This window comes from Barbus barbus, assembly GCF_936440315.1.
Source record: "Barbus barbus genome assembly, chromosome: 11".
Lineage (NCBI taxonomy): Eukaryota > Metazoa > Chordata > Actinopteri > Cypriniformes > Cyprinidae > Barbus > Barbus barbus.
The window spans coordinates 21,520,070-21,527,632 of NC_136739.1; positions in this window are offsets into that span (position 1 = coordinate 21,520,070).

The following is a 7,563-nucleotide window of genomic DNA, read 5'->3' on the forward strand; positions in this document are numbered from 1 at the left end:
ATTTCAGATCATTGCCCCATGCAGGAACCTTGCTTTTATACATCAAGTGAGTATAACAGGGATGATACAAGATGTTTTTTCACAAAATCTTCACTGAAATTTTGTAGGCACTGATCTAAAATCCAAGGTGTGGTTTTGTTTTGGTTTTTTTCCGCCACAGAGACCTACTGATTAACTTTGTCTTCAAAAAACATCCAGAATCCAAAGAGTGTAATACAGTGTATAACTGAATAACCATATAAAGTATTATTATTATTGTTGTTGACTTTTTTTTCAAAGTAAAGTTGTCAGCACACCTGTCTGGTAGTGTTCGGGTTCCTTGTCACTTTGATCTGAAAACACTTCACTTTCAGAAACGTGTCATCATGCTGTTGAATCCATTAGTTATTACCACCAGTTTGTTAGGTCTGACATCATGTGTCATTGTTTTCTATCAGATTCCAAAAGCAAACAACAAGTAGTGCTAATATACACGGATGGTGTGCTGTAATAGTGCTAAAAATCATGATGATGGTGAATTGTTAAATAAATGACACAATCCCAAAGACTGTATTTATACACCGTGAGTTTTTAAACTCTTAAGCTGTGCTAGAAATGGAAAGTGCTCATGAACAACTGCTGAGATAGTATTCTTACCTGAAATTGAATTGAAGCTTGGACCTGGAAATAGTATTAATTATGTCACAAATTACCAAGCAGATATAGTTGAACAAAAGTATTAAAGGACTTTCACAAAGTTTAAAAGAGCACTGGATGTTTCCAAAAAGTTCACAGTATATAGAAGAAATGGACCATATTTATATTTATGCTAATTCATTTTTTCATATCCTCTTACAAGTAGGCTATAGGGAGAGAATTTCCTTTATGATTAATATTTAACTTAACAATAAATAAAATAAATATTTAATTAAGATAATATTGAATGTTTTTGACAGGCTCATCTTAACACATTCTCCCATATTTGGATTTGGATTGTGTACACAATTCCACAGATCAAACACTCACATTCTCTCTCATCCTCGTGACTTACACATCAAGTAAAGTATAAAAGCAGGGCTCTTTCTGGAACTTTACAAAATCTTCCTCTGAGATTCTGAAAGCAACGATCTGAAAACCAAGGTGAGTTTTTAGCACAGAAACCTACTGAAATACTTTGTCTTTAAAATACGTTGAGAATCCACAGTGTGCAGCATATGAGTACAGGCAGATAACTTTTCCTGCTTATTAATTTTCAGGTTCATAATGGCAATGCTGGGAAGTCTGCTGCTTCTTTTCACTGTGTTCTCCATGGGGAATGCAGATGGTAACCAAGACATTTATTTATATAAATCCTCATTCTGCCAAACCTTTTAGATTTTGTGTAGAGGGATAGAAAGAAATATACATCATTCTGTTAAATATACATTACTCTGTCTATTTGCATAATAATAAGAGTATGATGTGAATATTACAAGATTAACATTTATGTACTGGATACAGTTGATATAGATGAAAAATGCCCCTTTGGGTGGACAAATTTTGGAGTCCGATGCTACAAGTTCTTCTCTCAGCCGGCTAACTGGATCACAGCAGAGGTAAAGTGCTAGTTACAACAAGGCAATTGTTTTGTTTTTTTATTACTTTACCTCATATTTTGTTTGAAAAGGACTTACTGTGTTTTAAAAATTAATTTATGCTTTTTTCTTAAAAGACTATATTTTGTATTGACAATATACAAAAATCTCTTTAGAGAAGCTGCATAAGTCTGGATGCAAATCTTGCATCTGTGCACAATAAACTGGAAAACAATTTTCTGCTGAGTCTGTTGCCTTCTTCTACACGTTGTTGGCTTGGTGTTCATGATGGTGTACAAGTAAGTTAAATTGTGTGGTCTAATGAGACTTTTTTGCTTGTCTAGAATAAAATTTCTAAAGTTTCGAATGAAGACAGTTTGACTTCAGAGTCAAACTAAATGACCTTCTTTATGGAGTTATGAGTAGTGCACTCTTATAACTGTTGGTTCTTTAGGAAGGACAGTGGTTGTGGAGTGATGGGACTCCATATGACTGCACCAGCTGGTGCTCTGGGGAACCTAACAATCTGAATACCGAGAACTGTGGAGAGATCAACTGGAGCTGTAAGAATGCAGTGTGGTGTTTGCTTTCAATGATTATTTACAATCCTATAATTTCATATCAACAAGTAAAAAAAATTGGCAAATTTTCTAACACCACTAACTTATTTCATTTGTTCACCCTACAGCTAACCGTTGCTGGAATGATGCAGCCTGTTCAGCCTCACTGGGTTATATTTGTGCTAAAGACATGTGAGATCATACGCAGTCATCCTACTCCACAGTTACTTTGATTGTACTATATTTTCATCTTCTGATCTTATCTTCTGATCCTCTAATCAATAAATGCATTAAAGAAAAGCTTGTGTGTTGTGGTGTTAAATCAAAATAATTTATAACATTATTGCGAAAATATGATTATTAGAAGGCCAAAAAAGCAATTAGTATTTTGCAATTCTAATGCAATTATCAGCAGTAGATACAAGATTAAAAGTTTGATTCATATTAAAACATTAAAATACAACCTATATGTTTTTATTATGTAAGAGTAAATTACATTGTATTATGTCAAAATGTATTTGTAACAACAAATTGAATTAAACACTAATGCATTCAATATCCGAACAACACATTTAAATTACTACAATTAAAATGACTTAAGTGTGGATTCATTTGTAATGAATTACTGAGCCTTTATCCACAAAGGCAACGCTCTTCACATAGAACATTGTTTTCATAGAAGAAATTTAAAGAAATGTACATTGACTTAAACTGTTTGATTAACAGAGTCAGTGTTTTCACAGTCCATTCTAAAGTTATAGACACAAGTCAACCTGCCCTCATTAAACTTCAAACTTACTAAAAAAAAAAGAGCAGATTATTTTAGACACTGCGATCAAACCTGACATTAGAAACAAATTCTTAAATAGGCAGTTTTCACAACACACAATGAGTATTTCTAAAAGGTTTATATGAAAGATAAAAATGCATGATTAGTATCCTAATCACTGTGTTAGCACTAGTCTTCCGATAAACGTGACAGAATGAAGCAGCAGTGTTGGGAAGGTTACTTTGGAAATCTGATAGGTTACAGACTACAAATTACCCTATTTCAAATTTAATAAGTAGTGTAACTATTTCAATTACTTTATTAATGTATCTGATTACATTTGGTTACTTTTTGATTATTTTTCTAAATTTCTAGGGAATGTTTTCAACTGTTAATCGTTTTCAAACATTTAAAACAGGCAGGGTTAGGCCTAACCTTACAGTAGTGTTCAACACTGATTACTGTCAGACTTTCAAAATCCTTCCTCACTTGAATTATGATTATAATCATATAATTTTAAATCACAGCCACTACAAATTCAAACTTTACCACCTCTTTTTACTATGAGATCATGTGTGAAAATATTCAGATGTAACCCCCGTTTGTAATCATTTACATTTTCATAAGTAACTGTAATTACATGATTACAGTTAGATTGATTTTGTAATTAAATGACGTAATCAGCTACATGTAACTAGTTATCCCCCAACACTGTGAAGCAGGTAGGCCTGACATGACATGATGTTATCACTGTCTCTGAGGATGAGTTCAGAGGGCTCTGAACCAAGTAAACATGCCTAATCAAAGGTAACCAAGCTCGTCGTAGAACAAAATTACCATCCAATCACAATTCGTTGTTGATTAACTTGCAGTTAGTAAAGGCGGGATAGGCAGAATCACGCTGAATGACACACACCAGAAGTGCTTTCTCTTGCAGGCGATCCCAGCAGTGCAAAATCAGGTCTTCATGCTTCTGTACTGTCTGTCTGACAGTAGCAATGGGAGGAGTCCATGACTGGGTGGCGAGAATCTTTGATCGTCTGAGCTTTCCTCACACAACGTTTGTTGTAGATGTCCTGGAGGAAGGGAAGGAAGCCCATGTGCTGGATGCTACTTCTCTGCAGTGCTTTGCGGTTTACAGCAGTACTGTTACCAAACCAAATAGTAATAGAGCCAGAAAGGATGCTCTTTACAGTGCATGTGTAGAACGATCTGAGGATGCTGGAGCCCATTCTGAATTTCCTCAGTCGTCTCATGAAGAAGAGGCACTGATGTGCCTTCTTCAAAACGGTCATCACTGATGAGGACGCCAAGATATTTAAAGTGTTTGACTCTCTCGACTGGAGTTTCTGATGGTGTTCGACTGGAGGGGTTTGATGGTGTTCTCTGGTCTGTCTCCTGAAGTCCACAACAATCTCTTTGGTCTTTGAGACAACGAGAGAGAGCGAGGGGGGGGGTGTTCTCCTGGCATCATTGTGTTAGGGAGTTCACTTCTTCTTTGTAGGTCATCTCATCATCTGTGATCAGACCTAACACTTTTGTGTCGTCTGCAAATTTAAAATGACTGGCCTACAAAATGACTTCCTTGTTATGCTATTACCAAATATTAGGTTCAATCATGTTATCACAGGTTTTGTCTTTATTTACTTTTTTAACTGATTGATTACCTAGTTTTGGCTGACCTACAAACTCCACATCTCAGGGACTGCTCTCCCTTCTCTGCATGAAATCTACCTCAGACAATGCACACAGTAAATTTCCTGGTGTTAAATCAACACTGCTCATACACTGCTATGTACACCAAGCAGTGTTGATTTAACACTAGGAAATTTACTGTGCAGAGCTGCTAAAATCATCAAGAACCAGGGACGGATTAATGCATGGGAATTAATGCACGTTCCTAATGGGAACGTTCCCAGGGCACTAGACCAGAGGTGGGCCCATCCGAAATATCACTCCTCCCAGAACACTATTTCAACTGTGCCCGCTCAGATGGTAAATGATGCCAAATAATATTTCTCATATTTGATATATGTTCACACCAGTGTGATTAGATCTTTCAGTGTGGCACATCATACACGTTAAAAACGAAGGCAGTCGTGTTCAGGGCTTAATTTGTGCCGGAACAAGCCGGATCCGGCACCTCCGAAATCGGACCCGGCACCTAATTTTGTCGCATCCTCCTCACGCGCCAATGAAAGACATTTGTGCTGACCTATAATGTGCGTAATATGAAAAATCGGCTTTGGATGTGACTGTGAGCGCTCAGCCTTGAAACAGCCTCTGGAGCGCGCCAGTACCGATTGACGTGCAAATTACACATTTTTGTGACGATGCAACAATGACCCGATTAATGCAAGCGCAAGCCTTGGATCAACGACAGCGTGCAGCAGCTCGTATTGCGGACGAGATGCGCTGATGTGAAGCCGCTTTGAGAGAGTGAAAGACTTGAACTTGAACTTTTCTGTTTGGCAAATCCTTATTTTTTTTTATTGATCTTAGGAAATATTGTAATATTTTAAGATACTGGATTTTTTTACTTTCATGAGCTGTAAGCTCTAATCATCAGAATTAAAAAAACTAAAAAAAAACTTTTGAAATGTTTTACATGTAATGAATTTAAAATATATGAAAGTTTCACTAATCGTTCATGCATATTCATAATCCTCTGAAACATTTTTTGGCTGTTGACGTTAATAACTTGTTTTAATGTCTGTAGTAATTTCACCACCTCCAACGCATCAGCTATTCTCTCTGAGTTTGCATGTTCCCTTACGAAAACCAAAAATCATGGTTAATGTCTCCATGGTAACCGCAAATTAACCATGGTTTTGTTCCTTCAAATAATAATTTACAAAGAAGTATTAAAATAATATTTTTTTGTTGTTATAAAAACAGGCCTAAGCCAACAAGCTTTTAAAATGACTTAAAATGCATTATATAGAAACAAAGAGGCAATAATGATTGGTTAATTAATAATTATACGGTTTCAATGAATAACACTGTTAAAATAGCTACATAATGTAATACAAAATAAACAAATTATGTACATTACATGTTATTAAAAAAACCTGCAAAAGGAGCCAAAGGCCTGGTAATTGCTGTTATTATACTAAAAGGACGATCAAATTAGGCTGACCAAACATTTAATTCAAATATTCACTTAATCTTTTGGCCACCTTTATGCTATAGATGACACAGCCTCTATAATTTCTTCAACAAAAATACATGTGAACATCACAGCCCTTACAAAAATTAACCATGGTTTTATCGTAAAACTGCTTAATTTTCTTTTGCGTGATTTCTGAATGCTTGAGACTAAAAAAGTAATCAGACTATTGCATTAATAAAATCATATCCATAGGTAACTGTTTAGAGCTACAATTGTAATTTGTGAATTGTTTTTTATAATTTTTTTTTGCTTCCATTATATTTGAGGGAGGGGGCACAACAATGCAATCCTGCTTAGGGCACCCATTTGGCCAGCAGCCGCCCTGGGGGCGTGGCAGAGTCTTAACTTTGATAAAGAATATCTCTTTGGCTTTGAGACTTTAGTTTTTGCAACTTCAGTGATCTTATCTATGCACAATCAGCTTGTAACACTCCAAAGAGAAAGGAAAACTTGAAATTGCATCATGTGACCCCTTTAAATGCACCTGATCCAGCCAATCAAGTCCTTCAGGCTTCTTTGAAAACTACCTGGTTTGACCAGGGTTGGAGCTAAATTCTGCAGGGCTGTGGCCCTCCAGGAACTGAGCTTGACACCCCTGGTATACGCAGATCCATAAATATGCCTAGACGAGTAGCTGTGTGATATCGCTCTGTATCAGCATGGCTGTAATTCGGTTGTGGGCATGAGGCTGCAGTCATGCTGATGTGAAAGAGTGTGGAAAAATTAGTCTTTGTGTGAAAAATGTAAAAATCTTTATGACCGATAGGTGGTGCTATGTCCAAACTGCTCTTCTTGACACCCCTGAATTAGAGTTACATTTAAGCCATTTTAAGACATAAAGAAACTTATGGGAAAAATACTTAAATATGTCATTCTGATTATCAAAAATTAGTTTTAGGTGATAGAATAGTGACTGCTGGGTTACTTTAAGAACCAACATCTGAAAGAATATTAAAATATCGTTAATACATTTTGAGTTTCAGGCAAGCAAACTTTGGGAAAAATTTAAAAGTAAACAGTTTGTTTGTTTGTTTTTCCATATTTGAACTGTCTCCATTGGCATATAATGCAACAAAGTTAACATATTGCCAAATTGTCATTTTGAACACCCTCTCTCCCACACTGGAGTTTAATACTTTAAATTATATCACTATATTACATCACTATATTAATGTTTGTCTTTCTTCAGAAAACAAATATTAAAAAATCTAAAATTTAATTTGAGGACGTTTATGAAATTTGGTTGATTTGACATGAAATAAACCCTTTTGCTTTTGAACTTTTCAATCAAATGGCCTAGAAAGCATACTTTTATTTTTCCATTTTGAATTTTTTGTTAAAAATATACTTATTGAAACCATCTAAGCCTCAATTTGCCTCAAAAAGCCTTTAGATTGAGGCCAGAGACTTTGCATGAAAGCATATTTTGCAAATATTTAAATTATTTAAATTAAAATAGTCTTTAAATGTTGACTTGAACAAATATTATCATCTCCATTTTCAATATTG